The 22,248-nt window shown below is 47.0% G+C and overlaps 6 non-coding genes across 6 annotated transcripts; all 6 read left to right on the forward strand.

Moving 5' to 3' along the window:
- Positions 1–1,922: 1,922 nt before the first annotated feature.
- LOC114541285 lies at positions 1,923–2,105 on the forward strand. Its single transcript, XR_003689236.1, has one exon. It is a non-coding gene; the product is annotated as a U2 spliceosomal RNA (small nuclear RNA).
- Positions 2,106–2,538: 433 nt separating this feature from the next.
- Positions 2,539–2,702, forward strand: LOC114541265. The gene has a single exon (XR_003689217.1). It is a non-coding gene; the product is annotated as a U1 spliceosomal RNA (small nuclear RNA).
- Positions 2,703–9,173: 6,471 nt separating this feature from the next.
- LOC114541289 lies at positions 9,174–9,362 on the forward strand. Its single transcript, XR_003689239.1, has one exon. It is a non-coding gene; the product is annotated as a U2 spliceosomal RNA (small nuclear RNA).
- Positions 9,363–15,592: 6,230 nt separating this feature from the next.
- Positions 15,593–15,756, forward strand: LOC114541272. The gene has a single exon (XR_003689223.1). It is a non-coding gene; the product is annotated as a U1 spliceosomal RNA (small nuclear RNA).
- A 3,083-nt stretch (positions 15,757–18,839) lies between these two features.
- On the forward strand, positions 18,840–19,003 carry LOC114541273. Its single transcript, XR_003689224.1, has one exon. It is a non-coding gene; the product is annotated as a U1 spliceosomal RNA (small nuclear RNA).
- A 3,081-nt stretch (positions 19,004–22,084) lies between these two features.
- On the forward strand, positions 22,085–22,248 carry LOC114541271. The gene has a single exon (XR_003689222.1). It is a non-coding gene; the product is annotated as a U1 spliceosomal RNA (small nuclear RNA).

Consider the following 22,248-nt stretch of genomic DNA (forward strand, 5'->3'; position numbering starts at 1 on the left):
AGACTATTTCAAGTGCCATCCAGAAATCTACAGACATAGATGGTTTTATCCTTCCAAATGGTCACCGGGTCAAGTTATTCCAATATGCTGACGACACTACCGTACTGGTTCGATCTGACGCAGCTCTTCAAGCCTTGTTTTTCTTGTTCGCACGTTACGAAAAAGCTTCTGGTGCTAAACTCAATGTCACCAAAGTAATGGGTTGCTTTTTGGCCCTTGGAAAGATCGCCAGCCTCCTGTCCCTTTAAAATGGTCTCAGGAAGAAATTATCGTCCTTGGTTGTCGCTTGGCAAATGACAATACCGTCGATTGGCGTTCTCTTCTCGATCGATTTGAAAGCCAGCTGAACTTGTGGAAACATCGCCAGTTGTCATTTCGCGGCCGTGCTATGATCGTCAATGTTCTTGGCTTATCACTGTTCTGGTACCAGGCTACCATTTTTGATATTCCAAAAACTGTTATCTTTCAAATCAACAAGATTCTTTTCCCGTTCATATGGCAGAAAAAGCGAGAATGGCTGGCTCGTTCTTCCCTCACCCATCCTCTCACCTCTGGTGGGCTTGGCGTTGTCGATGTAGCCCGTAAACTTTCTTCCCTTCGTGTCTGTTTGGATCGCCGTTATTTTGTCCCTCAGCCATCCTTTGGTCCGTGTTTTTCGAATATTAGTGAGTCTGTATTCGACTCATCACCATCCGAATTGTTTATACGTCAACACATACCGGAATACCTTGTTAAAAGATTACCACCTTTCTACGCCTCCATTGTTCGTGCCTGGATCTCACTTCATGGTACTCGCGAACAAGGAATTTGGGTTATTCCTCGTCCCTCTGGTGTCCCTCTGCCTATATATGAATTGACGTCTTCATTTTCCTACCGTTCCATCTCTCGTGCGCAGCTGGTGGCTCACCGTTGTCTTGCCAAATTCCAGAATTGGGGTATTCCTGTACAATGGAAAGAAGCTTGGTCCAGCCTTTTTATGTGGCGTTTTGTTCGGTCAGTACAAGATACTTCCTGGTTATCCTTTCACGGCATTCTTCCTACCGCAGATCGTCTTGTCCGTTTTGGTATGCGCGTTGATCCGAATTGTTTTTGTGGTCAAGTAGAGGATTTGATCCACCTTTTTACTTTGTGTCCTTTTGCTGTGGAAGTTATGGAATGGTTTTTCCATCGCCTCCAGCAGTTTCGACCATCCATCAGTCCCTTAACTTCAAGCATAATCCTGTTTGGGTTTCCTTCCGGAGCTGATCTTCCCGTTGCCTATTCAGCCTTGTTGGGAATTCTTCGCCATCAGATCTGGCTTACCCGAAATGCCCATCGCTTTGATCATACTATTCCTGATGTTCCTGCTACCCTACGGAAAACTCGTTCCACCTTTCGTTTTCTGGTCCGTATGCAGAAACGTCGTTGTCTTCCGTCTCGTTTTCAACATGAATGGTTGGCAGATGGACACATTGGTTCCGTCACCGATAAGAATTGGGTCCACTTTACTCGTGACTTCATCACGTGAAACCGTATCCTTTTTTGTGTTGGATTGAGACGCAGCGGTCGCCTTATGGGAAAGTACTGCTGTTGTCTCTAATCCTTTATTTTTGTTATGTCTTGTACTTATGTTGTGTCTAAATGTCCTTTTGAATTTTGGCCTGTGGTTTGTTCTAACTTTGGTTAGGATGAGTTGCACAGGTAACCATCCTTTTGGATGAATTTTTGGCCCGGTGTTCGGGGTTACTCGCGTTGATCGTGTAATTTACCATCATTACTGCCATTCATCATCATTAGAATACCATTCGTGTGTTGCATCATGGCACAGGGGAGAGGTTCACATCCTCTGACGATCTGCGTCACTAAGTAGTGACCCCCTTGGGTGCGGCGATATCACGGGTTCAGGCTCCATTGCACCGTCGGAGTCGATAAGCCCATCGTCGTTCAACTCAAAATAAGATCAAGTGTAGTATCTGTTCTTATCAGCTTAATATCTGATATGTTAGGCAATGCCTAACTCATATATTAAACTGATTTTTGGCCTTCGGCCCTGGGATTGAAGCTTGCTTCGCCCTGGCCACGGGTTGTCTCGGTATTGCACTACATCCGAGTACGGCCCTCTTCCCCTCAACGCGAGGGGAAGAATCAAATCATTTGAATCGAAACAAAAAAACTCGCTCGGTATAAGTAATTTTATCATCTATAGTATCCGATCTAGTAGCTATCTATCTCATATTCAGTCATGCAACCGGTTCTATATTATTATTATTCAATGCAATAACTTAATTGGCATTGTTCTTTCTAAAATTCTGTTTCGCTACAGTTAAACCTCACATATCAACTCACGGCCGCTTTCCATTTCAGACGAACCGCCGCCGCCGCCGGACTCCTCGATCGATCGGGAAACCAGTTACGAACAGCCGCCGCATTGATAACCGAAACGGCGAACGTACGTACCTGTATGAACATTATTCACTACTGTAACGCGGCGGCGGTTAACGACCGCGATCGAAACGCTTCGTCGCCACAATTATAAGTCAACGGCGCTGCCACAAAAGCATACTTACCTGACGCGAGAGGCACCTTGATCAACTAGGAGGTCCTCTCAGGATGAGGCCCTTTCATTGCACTTCGACTGGGTTGACTCCTGCGATTACCCCTAATGTGGGTAACTCGAGCGTATAATTTCTGGTAGTGGGGACCTGCGTTCGCGCTCGTCCCCTTCTCCCTTCCGTTCGGCCATCTCATATTCATAATTCAAAACTGAAAAATCGAAAAACAACAGGTCTAAAACTCAGAAGCGTGCGTGCTGCGTGTGAAAGCTAATAAATAAGAACTTGATTTTTTAACAACGGTGCCGCCGCCGCCGGGTTGTGTCACAAGTTATCAAGTGTAACCGAATTTCGGAAAATCGTTTGAAATTTGACACCTATTCATCACTTCTCGCTACCGATCGACGGATCGCGTGCCGGTACTATTTATACATACTACCACCGCTATCGCAGCGTCGAGAGGTTCGTCAGGCTATATATATATAACAACGTCTCCGATATCAGCACATATGCCGGCAGTACTGTGCATATGGCACCATGCACCACAACTCTTGCGAGGCAACACATCGACGTAGATAAATAAATAACCAACTATCTATCCGAACTGTTGTGAAAGCAAATGACCGAAAACCGCAACCGAAAAAACAGCTCCCCTAACCCTAACCCTAACTGTCGACAGTAATGAATGGCTCGGCGGCAGCAGCAAAGCGTGACCGCGAGGACGTCTCGGCAAGCGTAGGCGGCCCGCCGGCCTCGCATCGAACCCGTTCACGAAATAACGAGCAGCAGCGACATTGCTTGTTGGCTTCCTCGTGCCGGCCAATTCTGCTCACTCGATCGCACACCCGCCACCGGGTCGAGCGGGCTCGCCGACGCGCAATAAAGTCGTGGTGGCGAGCCGAAAACGGGTTATCGCTTCTCGGCCTTTTGGCTAAGATCAAGTGTAGAACTTGAAAAGAATATTGGTTGAAGTCAAGAAAGTTGGTGTCCTGGTGTTTATCTCGATATCTTGTTCCTGTTTTGCTGTTCCTGTTTGCTGTTCCTGTTTGCTGTTCCTGTTTGCTGTTCCTGTTGGTGTTTGTTGTTCCCGGTTGGTGCTCCTTGGTCCTTGGTGGTCCCGGTTGGTGCTCCTTGGTCCTTGGTGGTCCCTCGTTGGTCCTCCTGCCTAGGAGCCGTTGGTGTTGTTCCTGGTTGTTGCTCCTTGGTCCTTGGTGGTTCCTTGTTGGTGCCCTTGCCAAGGAGCTGTGAGTGTGTCCTTAGTGTGTCATAATTTTTTACAATGGTTCCGTATTTAAATCGCACATCGGATATAATTTTATCCAACCAAATTGATGTGCATACGGTTAATGTGCGTGAGGTTATCGATGAATTTCGTAGCCAATCTGATAATTTCAATGAAATTTTCGAAGCTTTCGTTTATATGGCGCCCGGACGCTTTCGAGTCACATGTAAAAGTGCCCGTAAACTCGAGGCGTCTGAAAACTTTGGTTATGCTGTTAGAGGTCTACCAATAACATTCAAATCGGTATCCATCTACAAATGGGTCAATGTGACCCGATTATCTTATGGCGTTCCAGACGAAGCAGTTTCATTTGCGTTGGGTTTTTTTGGAACAATTAAAATGATTAAATCGGAACAATATTCTGATGTTTATACGGGTGTTCGTCATGTCCTAATGGATGTTAGTAAAGAAATTCCAGCCCGTCTCCAGATTGCTGGTCATTCGTGTGGCATATATTACAAAGGCCAGAAGAAAGTGTGTTTTACTTGCCGAAAAGAGGGGCATTTTACTCGTAATTGCCCATCTCGCAAAGTTGAAGAAGTCGTGGAGAATGTCGATAATTCTCAGATGGATGATACAGGTCCTATTGTTGATGACTCTGTATCTCAATCAACAGTAAATGATCATACCATAGATGCTTCTCAACAACTTGCGGTGGATGAATCCGCCACAAAAAATTCTGGTCAGTCTACAGTGGTTGATCCCACCATAGATGACTCTCGGGTAGTCGGTTCCGATGTTGTCACTCAGACTTCTGTCATGGACACATCTGAACAAGCCATAATTGAAGACGTTCCGTCGTCTGAGATTGTTGATCCTCCTTCAAGGGTTGATCCTCCTCCAAGTGATGATCCTCCTCCAAGTGATGATCCTCCTCCAAGTGAAGATCCTCCTCCAAATGATGATCCGAGGGAGAAGCCCCCAGCCATTGTTGACGGTTCGAAGTCTCCTCCCTCCAAAAAAGTTAAACTACTGAAGATTAAACCTCCTCGTCCTTCGCGTTCTCTTGAATCTGATAACTCGTCATCGCGAAGTAAATCTCGATCTCCTTTACGGACGGATGGTGATGTTTTATCTGAGTCTTCAGAAAATGATGAATCTTCTGGCAGCGTTTCTCCTGCATCTACGGTGTCTATCATGTCTCCGGCTATGCAGAGTGGAGATTCTACACAAGAATTTTTTGCCTCGTATCCTGGAAATGAAAACTCGGACGATTCTTTAAATTTTCCTGCTAACCTGCCCTGTCCTACTGCGGATAGGATTAATTTTCCCTCTGAACCAGGGGCTTCGCAAGTCTCTGATGAATCTCGACTAATTGCGCAATTTTTTGCTGATGGTGGTTCCTCTTTGTCCAAGGAATCCTTATCTGACTAATGGCGAACACTACATCAATATTAACCTTGAACGTTCAAGGTTTGAGATCTAATATTCATCGTACTACCTTTTTTTCGTGGCTAAATTGTGTTAAAGCCGATATTGTGTGTATTCAAGAGACTCACTCTACGTCAGTAGAAGAATTTCATTCGTGGGTTAAACAAGAATCCGATCGTGGTAACAATATTCAAGCCTATTCTGTTGTGTCCTCGCCTGGTTCCGTACGCAGTTCTGGTGTCGCAATCTTATTCCGTCCATCCTTTAAGCTGGTGTCTTCTCGCATTGATGATGCTGGTCGTTTCATTCTTGCTCAGTTTACACATACCTCGAGTGATTCCTTGCCGTTTCAAGTAATCAATATCTATGGTCCAAATCGAAAACAGTTGGGTGAGGAATTTTTTGCAGATATCTTACCAACAATTGATCCGTCATTACAAACCGTTTTTTGCGGAGACTTTAATACTGTTCCTGATGCCATCCTTGATCGAAGGGGTTGTAATTCTAACTCTTACTGGTGTTATAACTGGCCACATTCCCTTGCTGTCTTAACTCAAAACCTGGATTTGGTAGATGCTTGGCGGAAAATTCATGGTCCTCGTAGAGAGTATACTTGGCACCGCCCAAATGGTTCACAAGCATCTCGTCTTGATATGTTCTGGATTTCATCATGTCTGTTGGAATCGGTTAAAGAAGTTACTATTTTGCCCTTTTTTCGGTCGGATCATGCATACGTTTTTCTTCGCATTAGCTTTCCATCTATACCTACTCGTGGCAAAGGTCCTTGGAAATTAAATGCTTCTCTTTTAAAGAATGATAAATACGTCAACCGAATTAAAACTTTCTGGTCTGAATGGCAACATGAGAAATCTTCCTTTCCGTCTTTGGCTGTTTGGTGGGATGCTGGAAAGAAACGCATAAAGCAATTGTCCCGTGAATTTTCCTCTAAGGAAGCTCGTCGTCATAGATCCGAGGTGAAGCAATTAGAAAACGAACTTTGCGATCTGGAGAAACGTAAACATAACGGCGAAGATGTAGAAGTTCAAATTTCAGAAGCGAAAACACGCCTTGAATCAGAACATGTTCAGTTGGCTGAAGGAGCGAGGATTCGAGCACGCGAGAAATGGGCTGTTGAAGGCGAGTCTTCGTCGAAGTATTTTTTTCGCCTAGAGAAAAGTCGTGCAGTAAAGAAAGTGTTCTCTGGTATTCGCAATACGCAAGGATTGATCGTTCGTTCCATTACAGCTATTATACACGTATGGATTTTGTTCTATGTCAACCTATTTTCCGCAATTCCTTTGGTCCAACATGAACAAGATTTCTTTATCGATTCCTTGGACTTATCCCTATCAGAAGAAGAAGCCCACTCGTGCGATGGTCTTCTTACAGAACATGAATGTCGGTTTGCTTTATCCCAAATGAAGATCAACAAGTCTCCGGGAGTAGATGGGTTACCTTACGAATTTTATACTTGTTTTTGGTCCTCCCTTGGATCTGATTTAGTAACCATGTTCAATGATTGTTTTTCTTCTGGTCGATTATCGTTTTCCCAACGCTCCGCTATGATCACTTTGTTATACAAGAAAGGTGATAAGATGGATACGAAAAACTGGCGTCCAATTTCTCTGTTATGCACAGATTACAAGATTTTGTCCAAAGTTCTCACGAACCGTCTCCGGAGTGTTTTGGCTTCTGTTGTTCATCCTGAACAGTCCTGTGGTGTACCTGGTCGCTTCTCCAGTGAAAATGTTCGCTTACTGAAAGATATAGTTGATTACGCCAATTCGAATAATTCAGCTGCTGCCTTGATTTCTTTGGATCAAGAAAAGGCTTTTGACCGTGTAGATTGGCACTTTATGTTGCGTGTCCTTAAAAAGATGAACTTTGGGTCGTCATTCTGTTCATGGGTTAACCTTTTATACACTGACATTTTTTCCTGTGTCCTTGTGAATAACTTTGTTAGCGATTTATTTCCAGTTTCCCGTGGTGTAAGACAAGGCTGTCCTTTATCTCCTCTCCTGTATATATTGGTTGCAGAGACGATTGCCTGTGCTATACGAAAAGATAGTCGTATTGATGGTTTTTTGCTGCCAGATGGAAATCATGCCAAATTGCTACAATACGCGGATGATACTTCAATTTTGGTTCAATCGGACGATTCCATTCGAGCTTTATTTTCATTGTTTCAGCGTTACGAACAAGCCTCTGGTGCGAAGTTGAACGTTAAAAAGTCTCATGGTCTCCTAATCGGTTCTTGGCAAAATCGTACCGTTCTTCCTGTTCCTTTGCAATGGTCCTCCCAATCCATTATGATCCTTGGATGTCGTATAGGCAACGATGTATCTGTCGATTGGGATTCCCTACTAACTAAATTTAATGATCAACTCGTCCTGTGGAAACACCGAAAGTTATCGTTCCGAGGTCGTGCCATGATTGCAAACACTCTTGGTTTAAGCCTCTTCTGGTATCAGGCTACAATTTTTGATGTCCCAAACACCATTATTGCTCGCATCAACAAGCTGCTATTTCCTTTCGTTTGGAACAAGAAGAAAGAATGGATGGCGAGGTCCTCAGTTACTCAATCATTAGATGATGGTGGTCTCGCAGTTGTAAATGTTTCACGAAAGGTATTATCGCTTCGTGCCATATGGCTACGTCGGTTCCTCTCTGGTCTCTCGTCTCACCTTTGGTTTAGTTTCTTTGACCATCATGTGTCTCTGGTTTTTGGTAACCAAGATGTTCGTGCTTTGCTTGGCCGTGACACAATCCCTGCATATCTTGTCAAGAAGTTACCACCATTCTATTCCTCTGTGATCAACTTGTGGTCTTCGCTCAAGGGAGTCGTAGTACAGAATGAATGGTCTATTCCTTGCCTAAATTCAGCAAACATCCCTATCCGTGACCTTGATGCTCGAACCTCATACAAACTGTTATCCAAATACCAACACGTTGATCATCGCTCATTGGCTAAGTTTCGAGATTGGGGGTTTCTGGTTGACTGGAAACACGTCTGGTCTTCTCTTCGCCTCTGGCAATTCATTCGTCCTGTCCAAGATACTGCGTGGCTGTCTTTCCATGGAATCCTTCCAACCGCTGATCGCCTCATTCGATTTAAGATGAACGTGAACGCTGCCTGCTTTTGTGGTCATGATGAGACGTTACTTCACTTATTCACCACCTGTCCGTTTGCTGTGAAAATACTCGACTGGTTTCGTTCTCAATTATGTAAAGTATCGCCACCTCCCTCATTATCAGACACTGAAATCCTATTTGGCTTCACTGGCTCCCGTGTTCCTGTCGTGTTTACTGCGCTTTTAGGTGTCATTAGACATCATATTTGGCTGGCTCGAAACAAGCATCGATTTGAGAATGTTCAGCCTGATGTTCAATCGACTCTTCGTTTGACTAAATCCACATTTTGATTTTTGGTTCGGATGCAGAAGCAAAATAATCCTCCTGTTCGTTTTCAAAGTGAGTGGCTAGCCCATGGAATTGTTGGTACAATTACCACTCAAGACTGGATCCTTTTTTCACCTGATTTTCGGGTGTAATTTTTCCATACTTCTTGGACTCGGGGGTCGCCTTTAGTGGTTGTACTGCCGGTTGTCCTTGAAGTTGTGTTAATTGTTGTGCGTTGTGTGTTGTCTATTATTGTTTGTTAATGTTCGTGTACTATTGTAGTTTTATTGTCTTGTTTCTCCTTAATTTTGGTCTATGGCTGAGTCGAACTTTTTTGTTTGTCTTGGTTGCATAGATAACCATCCTTTTGGATGAATTTTTGGCTTGGTGTTCGGGGTTTCTCGCGTAGATCCGTGTAATTACCATCTTACTGTCATTCATCACCATTAATTTACCATTCATGGTTGTTTCATGGCACAGGGGAGAGGTTCATACCCTCTGACGATCTGCGTCACTAAGTAGTGACCCCCTTGGGTGCGACAACACGACAAGGTTCAGGCTCCATTGCACCGTCGGGGTCGATAAGCCTGTTGTCGTCCAACTCAAAATAAGATCAAGTGTAGTATCTGTTCTTATCAGCTTAATATCTGATATGTTAGGCAATGCCTAACTCATATATTAAACTGATTTTTGGCCTTCGGCCCTGGGATTGAAGCTTGCTTCGCCCTGGCCACGGGTTGTCTCGGTATTGCACTACATCCGAGTACGGCCCTCTTCCCCTCAACGCGAGGGGAAGAATCAAATCATTTGAATCGAAACAAAAAAACTCGCTCGGTATAAGTAATTTTATCATCTATAGTATCCGATCTAGTAGCTATCTATCTCATATTCAGTCATGCAACCGGTTCTATATTATTATTATTCAATGCAATAACTTAATTGGCATTGTTCTTTCTAAAATTCTGTTTCGCTACAGTTAAACCTCACATATCAACTCACGGCCGCTTTCCATTTCAGACGAACCGCCGCCGCCGCCGGACTCCTCGATCGATCGGGAAACCAGTTACGAACAGCCGCCGCATTGATAACCGAAACGGCGAACGTACGTACCTGTATGAACATTATTCACTACTGTAACGCGGCGGCGGTTAACGACCGCGATCGAAACGCTTCGTCGCCACAATTATAAGTCAACGGCGCTGCCACAAAAGCATACTTACCTGACGCGAGAGGCACCTTGTAATTTTAGGGTGTCTAGTCTAGTGAGTATCTTTTCCCAAGGGGGTGAACACTAGGTTTACTGGCCCTTGTTTTCTCTTCTTTGATTATTTATTCAGGGGGGGCAAAGGACGGCCTTTGCTGGACTCCCTGTAGGTCTTTTATTTTATTTTATTTTATTTTATTTGGGGGGCAAAGGACTAGCCTTTGCTGGACCCCTTTCTTTGTTGTTTCTTTTTGGGGGGGCAAAGGACTGCCTTTGCTGGACTCCCTTTCTGTGTTTTCCAGGGGGGGCAAAGGACTAGCCTTTGCTGGACTCCCTTATTTCTGTTTCTTGGGGGGCAAAGGACTAGCCTTTGCTGGACTCCCTTATTTCTGTGTGTTTTTTCTTGGGGGGCAAAGGACTAGCCTTTGCTGGACTTTGTGCCTATATTTCTTTGTCTATATTTGGCACAGACCTTTCTGGTGATACTTTTTATTAGTATCCTTTTCATCAGAGGTTGATTTGTATATATTTCTGTGTTTATAAACCTCTTAATTTTTCACGATGTCTTGTCCTGACTTCACTGCTGCTGATTTTGCCAAATGGAATAAAACATCATCCATTTTCAAAATTCCAGCACGTTTGATTGCAAAGGAAGCTATCAAGGATGTTAGGATAGCATTGATCGATGCCATTGGTGCCGACCGGGTTTCGTGTGTGCAGGCCCTGCCAGATAAATGTTTTCGTGTCGAATTTACGGCAGAGTCTTACAATGTTGGCTACCAAACTAATGGTTTATCTTTTAGGGGAATCACCATCACCCCATCTCCGGCATATGAGACATTAACTAGGGTGATTGTTGACCGCGCCCCTGTCCAGATGCCGGATAAGTATTTCTCTGCGGCATTGTCACCATATGGTCGTGTGGTTAGCGTTCAGCACTTGTCTGTTCGAAAATACCCCCATATTAAAACCGGGACCTGCATGGTGATAATGTCCATTAACAAGCCTATCCCGCCAGTGCTTCAACTTGCAAACTTTTCTTGTGCAGTGAAGTACCGGGGCCAGCCAAATTACTGCTTTGGCTGCAAGTCCTTTGGGCATGTGCCTCGTCAGTGCCCCAAATCATAAGGATAAAGGGCGTAAGGTCCCAAACCGTTCATCTTCGGTCAAGCCTTCTGAGACTGCTGGCAAGACAGTTGGCTCTGAAAGTAATGAGCGGGTTGCTGTGGTTGATGTACCAGCCCAAAACGCAAAGCTATCTCTACCAAAGTCTATTTTTCCACCTCAGACCTCCGGTGTGCCAATGGAGATATCTTCTACGGTATCTTCAGAGGTATCTAGGGATAGTAGGGTTGGGCTGTCCATATGCATCAGCCAGTTTTCCAAAATTTCGGAGTCTGTCTCCTTCAATGGCACTTTCTCTTGCTCGAGAGAAGTTACTGTCATGGAGCATAGAGTGGTTAAGCCTCGTCCCCCAAAGAAGGATAACTTTATTCGGAAGGGGATCAATAAGAGGCGTAAGATCAACCGCTCTACCCTTATAGAGACGAAGCGTGTTTCACCCGTTGCTCTATCCGTTCCTCTTTCTCCTCCTGCTACTTTGGATGTCCCTTCTATTCCAGTAGCTAATCGTTTTCAGGCCCTCAAAGACCATCTGGAGGACCTTAACGATTTGGACGTCCTTGGACAGTCGGTGGTAGACACCGAGTTGGTTGTTTCCCCCACTGTTCATTCTGCGGAGGCGGAGGCTTTGCCTTCTCCGGAGCGAACACCGGTTGCCTCTACACCTCGACCGGCTCTCTCAGCATCTTCTTCGCAGGATTCAGAGGGAGAGTTCTCATCGCCTCCTGCTACACCTCGGGTGACTGCCGCTGAAACAGCAATTGTCTCCATTGATTATCGATTCCCTGATGAGGATGGTACTCCTAAATCAATGGGGGGAATGCTACTCTGCTCTTCTGCTCCTGCTGCTGGGACATCCTCAGCGGCATCTTCTTCCGTGCCATCTTTGCGTGGCCTAGACTCGCAGGTCGAGTCACCTTTTATAGTTTCCGGTCCTCGGAGAGCTCCTTCCGATGGGCCTTTATCGACGCCTTCCTTCCATCAAGGCTCAATTCGTTCCCTCTCCTCTGCAGAGGAGTCATCGTTGAACCTCCTTTTCCATCAGGAGGCCAGCGACCATTATTTTTCTGAGGCGGAGTTCGTTTCTCCTCCCTCTGCTTTCCCAGCACTTCCTGCTGCTTCGCAGGAGTCTGGTGTTCTAACTGAAATCCCTAATGTACAGGCTGTTGAGCCTGAACATTAACGGTCTTAATGACCGTTTGAAGCGGACCGCTTTTATTGACTGGTTGAAATGCATGAGAGTTGATGTGGTATGTTTGCAAGAAACTCATGCCGCGTCTCATGCCGTCATTAAGAGTTGGTTCCGCAATACGGATTTTGCAGTAGCCTCATCTTCTATTTCAACCAAACGTTGTGGGGTTGCTGTGATATTGAATAAAAAATTTACTATTTGTGAAGTCTGTAGGGATGACCAGGGTCGTTTTGTTCAGGCAGAGATTATGCTAGACGAAAATAAGATCCGTTTTGTCTCACTATATGCGCCAAACACAAACCCGGCGCGTAACACTTTCTTCGCGTCAGTTGCCGACCTGATGGACCTCTCCTCACCAACATACATTGGTGGCGATTTTAACGCCGTGCTTGATCCTAATTTAGATCGCCGGCGTCGCAGGTCCTACACTGGAACATCAAGGAACTCGCTGAGGCAGGAGAGTGTTACAGCTTTACAGTCTCTGCTTTCTGCCACGCAAACATACCCTGTTTGGCGGACCCTTCACCCTTCAGACATCACCTTTTCTTGGGACCATGCTTCGGGAGAGTTCTCCTCCCGTATTGATATGGTGTGGGCTCCCACTATTTTTGAGCAGTCTATTGTTAGCTGCGAATATCACCCCTCTTTCTTTTCTGACCACCGTTACCTCCTAGTTAACTTTAACATTGGTGACTTTTTTGTTCGTGGTCCAGGGGTTTGGAAGTTTAACACTTCTCTTTTAGAGGATCCAGAGTATGGCAAGCTAGTGCGGTCCTTTTGGTCTTTCTGGCAAGGCCAGGAAGATCTCTCTATATATAGTTCTTCCCGTGATTGGTGGGATCAGGGAAAGTTTTATCTGCGGGAGATCACTCGTTCTTTTGCTCGCTCCAAGGCTGCGGGTCAGTCGAAGGAGAGGAAGAATTTAGAGAGAAAAATTAAAGATCTACAGTCTCTTTGATGCGGGTGATTCTTCTGCTTTTGCCCAACTTTGCTCGCTGCAGGAGCAGCTGCGTGGCATTCACCTCAGGGAGGCAAAGGCCTCTCAAGTTCGCTCTCGTGTCCGCTGGGCCGAGGAGGGGGAGACGTCGTCCAGCTTCTTTCTCAGTTTGGAGAAGAAGCACAGGGCTAAACAGTCTATAACAAAGATTCGTGACCCCGACTCTGGCATTATCCATCACGATCCTTTTGACATCTTGGGTACGTGGCAGCGATACTACGAGCGGCTCTTTACCACCGAGGTGTGTGACACCACCGCACAGGAGCAAATGTTGGGTAACCTTAAACGCTCCCTCAGCGAGGCGGACAAGGAATCTTGCGAGGGAAAATTATCCAGCCAGGAGTGCTTTCGGGCTCTCTCTGGAATGGCACGTGGCAAGACGCCGGGTTCGGATGGCTTCCCCATGGAGTTTTCCTCCACTTTTGGGATGACCTCGGAGCTGATCTTGTCCGTGTTTTGAACATTGCATATGATGAGGGCTGCTTATCCGTGTCTCAGAGACGTGGCCTCATCATAGTTTTATATAAAAAAGGTGACCATCTGGAAACCAAAAATTATCGTCCCATCAGCCTGCTCAATGTGGACTATAAGATCGCCACAAGAGCTTTGAGCGGTAGGCTGTTGCGTGTTTTGGGATCCATCGTCGGTTCGGATCAAACGTGTGGCATTCCTGGCCGCACGATCTCGGAAAATCTCTCGCTGGTGAGAGATCTCATCGAGTACGCCGACCGATTAGACATGCCCTTGGCCATTCTCTCATTAGATCAAGAGAAGGCCTTTGATCGCGTTAACTGGGCTTTCCTCCAGCGGGTTCTGGAGCGTTTCGGTTTTGGCGATTCCTTCCGGCGATGGATCGACCTTTTTTATACAAACATTGAGTCTGCCGTTGTCATCAATGGTTGGACTTCTTCCTTTTCTCTCCCTCTAGGGGAGTTCGACAAGGGTGTCCGTTATCACCCCTTCTCTACGTGCTTTGCATCGAGGTCTTAGCTGTTGCCATCCGTGCCTGTCCAGATATTCCAGGAGTAGCCTTGCCGGGCCGTGACACTTTCTTCAAATGTTCCGGCTATGCCGATGATACGTCGATTGCTATCACAACGGACGGCTCTTTCACGGCTGCTTTCAAGGTCTATGGACAGTACGAGCTTGCCTCTGGTGCAAAGCTCAACCGTACAAAATCGAAGGGCCTTTGGTTGGGAGCTTGGAAAGATCGCCAAGACTCGCCATGGGGTATCCAGTGGGTGAAAGAACTCCCACTTCTTGGAGCCACCTTTAGCGCTGGAGACTATTCCGTTGTCACCTGGGAAGCTCCCGTCGCGAAGGTTGAGTCTCGCCTGGCCTCATGGAAGGGTCGCCAGTTGACCTTGCAGGGCAAGGCAACTGTTATAAATACCCTTGCTCTCAGCCAAATTTGGCATCTTTGTCACAACTTTGTAATCCCAGATTGGGCTTGTCGTCGTCTGAAGAAGGCAGTCTGGGGTTTCTTTTGGTCTGGCCGCAAAGAGCTTGTGGCCAGGAAAACCGTTTGTCTTCCCAAGAGTCAGGGTGGGTTTGGAGTTATAGACTTTGAACTGAAAGCGCTGGCGTTCTCCGTTCAATGGGTCCGCCGCTACTTCATGCTCACCGCTGGCAATTGGAAGGCCTTTTTTATTATTTCTTGTACTTCTCTCTATCCAGCACAATTCTTTGCTACGAGTAACCATACTCGTCAGTTACTGTCTCTCCTCCCTCCGTACTACCAACAAATCGCACGCGCCTGGTTCACTTTTGACGGTGGAACTATATCAGGCGTTCCATCTCTTCAGGTATCCACTCCACGACCACGCACTCTTTTCGATGTCACCTCCCGTTCGGCCTACGTCATCGGTCGAAACAGAATTAAGCATGAGCCTCACTGCATTGGCAAGTTCTTACAAACATATGGTCGGCTGTACTGGTCCGAAACATGGAATCAGATCCATTCAACATCCCTGGACCGACCCATAGTTGATGTGAACTGGAAGATCGCGCATGGAGTTCTCTACACCGCCTCCCGTCTCGTTACTTCTTTTGGGATGATCAATATAGATCTCCAATGCCATTGCCGTGCAGCTGATGAAACTCCGGAGCATCTCTTCTTCGAGTGCTCGTACGCTCAAATTCTGTTGGGATGGGTGCATTACCATCTCGTGCAGGTTGACAAGAATGCGGAACCCTTCACCGTTGAAGAGTTGTTGTTTGGCCTCTGCAAGCAGCGTCGTCCCGACGTCCCTATCGTCATCAAGTGGATGCTTCAGGTGGTCAAACATCACTTATGGGTTTCTATTTTTATTATTTCTATTTTTATTAATAGGTTTAAATATACCCACTGCGTCAATAAATAATAGCGGGTGTATTTAAAGAGGTGGTAGGGATCGTCCCCCTAGCTCGTTTGCGTGCCGGTCGCACCCTCCTCGATTTTGGTTAAATCCATTGCACTTTCCTCAGTAGGAAAGGATTTACCAAGTTCAAAATAAAACTTACCTGACGCGAGAGGCACCTTGATCAACTAGGAGGTCCTCTCAGGATGAGGCCCTTTCATTGCACTTCGACTGGGTTGACTCCTGCGATTACCCCTAATGTGGGTAACTCGAGCGTATAATTTCTGGTAGTGGGGACCTGCGTTTGCGCTCGTCCCCTTCTACACTGGAACATCAAGGAACTCGCTGAGGCAGGAGAGTGTTACAGCTTTACAGTCTCTGCTTTCTGCCACGCAAACATACCCTGTTTGGCGGACCCTTCACCCTTCAGACATCACCTTTTCTTGGGACCATGCTTCGGGAGAGTTCTCCTCCCGTATTGATATGGTGTGGGCTCCCACTATTTTTGAGCAGTCTATTGTTAGCTGCGAATATCACCCCTCTTTCTTTTCTGACCACCGTTACCTCCTAGTTAACTTTAACATTGGTGACTTTTTTGTTCGTGGTCCAGGGGTTTGGAAGTTTAACACTTCTCTTTTAGAGGATCCAGAGTATGGCAAGCTAGTGCGGTCCTTTTGGTCTTTCTGGCAAGGCCAGGAAGATCTCTCTATATATAGTTCTTCCCGTGATTGGTGGGATCAGGGAAAGTTTTATCTGCGGGAGATCACTCGTTCTTTTGCTCGCTCCAAGGCTGCGGGTCAGTCGAAGGAGAGGAAGAATTTAGAGAGAAAAATTAAAGATCTACAGTCTCTCTTTGATGCGGGTGATTCTTCTGCTTTTGCCCAACTTTGCTCGCTGCAGGAGCAGCTGCGTGGCATTCACCTCAGGGAGGCAAAGGCCTCTCAAGTTCGCTCTCGTGTCCGCTGGGCCGAGGAGGGGGAGACGTCGTCCAGCTTCTTTCTCAGTTTGGAGAAGAAGCACAGGGCTAAACAGTCTATAACAAAGATTCGTGACCCCGACTCTGGCATTATCCATCACGATCCTTTTGACATCTTGGGTACGTGGCAGCGATACTACGAGCGGCTCTTTACCACCGAGGTGTGTGACACCACCGCACAGGAGCAAATGTTGGGTAACCTTAAACGCTCCCTCAGCGAGGCGGACAAGGAATCTTGCGAGGGAAAATTATCCAGCCAGGAGTGCTTTCGGGCTCTCTCTGGAATGGCACGTGGCAAGACGCCGGGTTCGGATGGCTTCCCCATGGAGTTTTCCCTCCACTTTTGGGATGACCTCGGAGCTGATCTTGTCCGTGTTTTGAACATTGCATATGATGAGGGCTGCTTATCCGTGTCTCAGAGACGTGGCCTCATCATAGTTTTATATAAAAAAGGTGACCATCTGGAAACCAAAAATTATCGTCCCATCAGCCTGCTCAATGTGGACTATAAGATCGCCACAAGAGCTTTGAGCGGTAGGCTGTTGCGTGTTTTGGGATCCATCGTCGGTTCGGATCAAACGTGTGGCATTCCTGGCCGCACGATCTCGGAAAATCTCTCGCTGGTGAGAGATCTCATCGAGTACGCCGACCGATTAGACATGCCCTTGGCCATTCTCTCATTAGATCAAGAGAAGGCCTTTGATCGCGTTAACTGGGCTTTCCTCCAGCGGGTTCTGGAGCGTTTCGGTTTTGGCGATTCCTTCCGGCGATGGATCGACCTTTTTTATACAAACATTGAGTCTGCCGTTGTCATCAATGGTTGGACTTCTTCCTTTTTCTCTCCCTCTAGGGGAGTTCGACAAGGGTGTCCGTTATCACCCCTTCTCTACGTGCTTTGCATCGAGGTCTTAGCTGTTGCCATCCGTGCCTGTCCAGATATTCCAGGAGTAGCCTTGCCGGGCCGTGACACTTTCTTCAAATGTTCCGGCTATGCCGATGATACGTCGATTGCTATCACAACGGACGGCTCTTTCACGGCTGCTTTCAAGGTCTATGGACAGTACGAGCTTGCCTCTGGTGCAAAGCTCAACCGTACAAAATCGAAGGGCCTTTGGTTGGGAGCTTGGAAAGATCGCCAAGACTCGCCATGGGGTATCCAGTGGGTGAAAGAACTCCCACTTCTTGGAGCCACCTTTAGCGCTGGAGACTATTCCGTTGTCACCTGGGAAGCTCCCGTCGCGAAGGTTGAGTCTCGCCTGGCCTCATGGAAGGGTCGCCAGTTGACCTTGCAGGGCAAGGCAACTGTTATAAATACCCTTGCTCTCAGCCAAATTTGGCATCTTTGTCACAACTTTGTAATCCCAGATTGGGCTTGTCGTCGTCTGAAGAAGGCAGTCTGGGGTTTCTTTTGGTCTGGCCGCAAAGAGCTTGTGGCCAGGAAAACCGTTTGTCTTCCCAAGAGTCAGGGTGGGTTTGGAGTTATAGACTTTGAACTGAAAGCGCTGGCGTTCTCCGTTCAATGGGTCCGCCGCTACTTCATGCTCACCGCTGGCAATTGGAAGGCCTTTTTTAGCTTTTATATTATTTCTTGTACTTCTCTCTATCCAGCACAATTCTTTGCTACGAGTAACCATACTCGTCAGTTACTGTCTCTCCTCCCTCCGTACTACCAACAAATCGCACGCGCCTGGTTCACTTTTGACGGTGGAACTATATCAGGCGTTCCATCTCTTCAGGTATCCACTCCACGACCACGCACTCTTTTCGATGTCACCTCCCGTTCGGCCTACGTCATCGGTCGAAACAGAATTAAGCATGAGCCTCACTGCATTGGCAAGTTCTTACAAACATATGGTCGGCTGTACTGGTCCGAAACATGGAATCAGATCCATTCAACATCCCTGGACCGACCCATAGTTGATGTGAACTGGAAGATCGCGCATGGAGTTCTCTACACCGCCTCCCGTCTCGTTACTTCTTTTGGGATGATCAATATAGATCTCCAATGCCATTGCCGTGCAGCTGATGAAACTCCGGAGCATCTCTTCTTCGAGTGCTCGTACGCTCAAATTCTGTTGGGATGGGTGCATTACCATCTCGTGCAGGTTGACAAGAATGCGGAACCCTTCACCGTTGAAGAGTTGTTGTTTGGCCTCTGCAAGCAGCGTCGTCCCGACGTCCCTATCGTCATCAAGTGGATGCTTCAGGTGGTCAAACATCACTTATGGGTTTCTATTTTTATTATTTCTTCTTTTTATTAATAGGTTTAAATATACCCACTGCGTCAATAAATAATAGCGGGTGTATTTAAAGAGGTGGTAGGGATCGTCCCCCTAGCTCGTTTGCGTGCCGGTCGCACCCTCCTCGATTTTGGTTAAATCCATTGCACTTTCCTCAGTAGGAAAGGATTTACCAAGTTCAAAATAAAACTTACCTGACGCGAGAGGCACCTTGATCAACTAGGAGGTCCTCTCAGGATGAGGCCCTTTCATTGCACTTCGACTGGGTTGACTCCTGCGATTACCCCTAATGTGGGTAACTCGAGCGTATAATTTCTGGTAGTGGGGACCTGCGTTTGCGCTCGTCCCCTTCTACACTGGAACATCAAGGAACTCGCTGAGGCAGGAGAGTGTTACAGCTTTACAGTCTCTGCTTTCTGCCACGCAAACATACCCTGTTTGGCGGACCCTTCACCTTCAGACATCACCTTTTCTTGGGACCATGCTTCGGGAGAGTTCTCCTCCCGTATTGATATGGTGTGGGCTCCCACTATTTTTGAGCAGTCTATTGTTAGCTGCGAATATCACCCCTCTTTCTTTTCTGACCACCGTTACCTCCTAGTTAACTTTAACATTGGTGACTTTTTTGTTCGTGGTCCAGGGGTTTGGAAGTTTAACACTTCTCTTTTAGAGGATCCAGAGTATGGCAAGCTAGTGCGGTCCTTTTGGTCTTTCTGGCAAGGCCAGGAAGATCTCTCTATATATAGTTCTTCCCGTGATTGGTGGGATCAGGGAAAGTTTTATCTGCGGGAGATCACTCGTTCTTTTGCTCGCTCCAAGGCTGCGGGTCAGTCGAAGGAGAGGAAGAATTTAGAGAGAAAAATTAAAGATCTACAGTCTCTCTTTGATGCGGGTGATTCTTCTGCTTTTGCCCAACTTTGCTCGCTGCAGGAGCAGCTGCGTGGCATTCACCTCAGGGAGGCAAAGGCCTCTCAAGTTCGTCTCGTGTCCGCTGGGCCGAGGAGGGGGAGACGTCGTCCAGCTTCTTTCTCAGTTTGGAGAAGAAGCACAGGGCTAAACAGTCTATAACAAAGATTCGTGACCCCGACTCTGGCATTATCCATCACGATCCTTTTGACATCTTGGGTACGTGGCAGCGATACTACGAGCGGCTCTTTACCACCGAGGTGTGTGACACCACCGCACAGGAGCAAATGTTGGGTAACCTTAAACGCTCCCTCAGCGAGGCGGACAAGGAATCTTGCGAGGGAAAATTATCCAGCCAGGAGTGCTTTCGGGCTCTCTCTGGAATGGCACGTGGCAAGACGCCGGGTTCGGATGGCTTCCCCATGGAGTTTTCCCTCCACTTTTGGGATGACCTCGGAGCTGATCTTGTCCGTGTTTTGAACATTGCATATGATGAGGGCTGCTTATCCGTGTCTCAGAGACGTGGCCTCATCATAGTTTTATATAAAAAAGGTGACCATCTGGAAACCAAAAATTATCGTCCCATCAGCCTGCTCAATGTGGACTATAAGATCGCCACAAGAGCTTTGAGCGGTAGGCTGTTGCGTGTTTTGGGATCCATCGTCGGTTCGGATCAAACGTGTGGCATTCCTGGCCGCACGATCTCGGAAAATCTCTCGCTGGTGAGAGATCTCATCGAGTACGCCGACCGATTAGACATGCCCTTGGCCATTCTCTCATTAGATCAAGAGAAGGCCTTTGATCGCGTTAAACTGGGCTTTCCTCCAGCGGGTTCTGGAGCGTTTCGGTTTTGGCGATTCCTTCCGGCGATGGATCGACCTTTTTTATACAAACATTGAGTCTGCCGTTGTCATCAATGGTTGGACTTCTTCCTTTTTCTCTCCCTCTAGGGGAGTTCGACAAGGGTGTCCGTTATCACCCCTTCTCTACGTGCTTTGCATCGAGGTCTTAGCTGTTGCCATCCGTGCCTGTCCAGATATTCCAGGAGTAGCCTTGCCGGGCCGTGACACTTTCTTCAAATGTTCCGGCTATGCCGATGATACGTCGATTGCTATCACAACGGACGGCTCTTTCACGGCTGCTTTCAAGGTCTATGGACAGTACGAGCTTGCCTCTGGTGCAAAGCTCAACCGTACAAAATCGAAGGGCCTTTGGTTGGGAGCTTGGAAAGATCGCCAAGACTCGCCATGGGGTATCCAGTGGGTGAAAGAACTCCCACTTCTTGGAGCCACCTTTAGCGCTGGAGACTATTCCGTTGTCACCTGGGAAGCTCCCGTCGCGAAGGTTGAGTCTCGCCTGGCCTCATGGAAGGGTCGCCAGTTGACCTTGCAGGGCAAGGCAACTGTTATAAATACCCTTGCTCTCAGCCAAATTTGGCATCTTTGTCACAACTTTGTAATCCCAGATTGGGCTTGTCGTCGTCTGAAGAAGGCAGTCTGGGGTTTCTTTTGGTCTGGCCGCAAAGAGCTTGTGGCCAGGAAAACCGTTTGTCTTCCCAAGAGTCAGGGTGGGTTTGGAGTTATAGACTTTGAACTGAAAGCGCTGGCGTTCTCCGTTCAATGGGTCCGCCGCTACTTCATGCTCACCGCTGGCAATTGGAAGGCCTTTTTTAGCTTTTATATTATTTCTTGTACTTCTCTCTATCCAGCACAATTCTTTGCTACGAGTAACCATACTCGTCAGTTACTGTCTCTCCTCCCTCCGTACTACCAACAAATCGCACGCGCCTGGTTCACTTTTGACGGTGGAACTATATCAGGCGTTCCATCTCTTCAGGTATCCACTCCACGACCACGCACTCTTTTCGATGTCACCTCCCGTTCGGCCTACGTCATCGGTCGAAACAGAATTAAGCATGAGCCTCACTGCATTGGCAAGTTCTTACAAACATATGGTCGGCTGTACTGGTCCGAAACATGGAATCAGATCCATTCAACATCCCTGGACCGACCCATAGTTGATGTGAACTGGAAGATCGCGCATGGAGTTCTCTACACCGCCTCCCGTCTCGTTACTTCTTTTGGGATGATCAATATAGATCTCCAATGCCATTGCCGTGCAGCTGATGAAACTCCGGAGCATCTCTTCTTCGAGTGCTCGTACGCTCAAATTCTGTTGGGATGGGTGCATTACCATCTCGTGCAGGTTGACAAGAATGCGGAACCCTTCACCGTTGAAGAGTTGTTGTTTGGCCTCTGCAAGCAGCGTCGTCCCGACGTCCCTATCGTCATCAAGTGGATGCTTCAGGTGGTCAAACATCACTTATGGGTTTCTATTTTTATTATTTCTATTTTTATTAATAGGTTTAAATATACCCACTGCGTCAATAAATAATAGCGGGTGTATTTAAAGAGGTGGTAGGGATCGTCCCCCTAGCTCGTTTGCGTGCCGGTCGCACCCTCCTCGATTTTGGTTAAATCCATTGCACTTTCCTCAGTAGGAAAGGATTTACCAAGTTCAAAATAAAACTTACCTGACGCGAGAGGCACCTTGATCAACTAGGAGGTCCTCTCAGGATGAGGCCCTTTCATTGCACTTTGACTGGGTTGACTCCTGCGATTACCCCTAATGTGGGTAACTCGAGCGTATAATTTCTGGTAGTGGGGACCTGCGTTCGCGCTCGTCCCCT

The sequence above is a fragment of the Dendronephthya gigantea genome, unplaced genomic scaffold (assembly GCF_004324835.1).
Source record: "Dendronephthya gigantea isolate DGI-Jeju-01 unplaced genomic scaffold, DenGig_1.0 000278F, whole genome shotgun sequence".
Lineage (NCBI taxonomy): Eukaryota > Metazoa > Cnidaria > Anthozoa > Malacalcyonacea > Nephtheidae > Dendronephthya > Dendronephthya gigantea.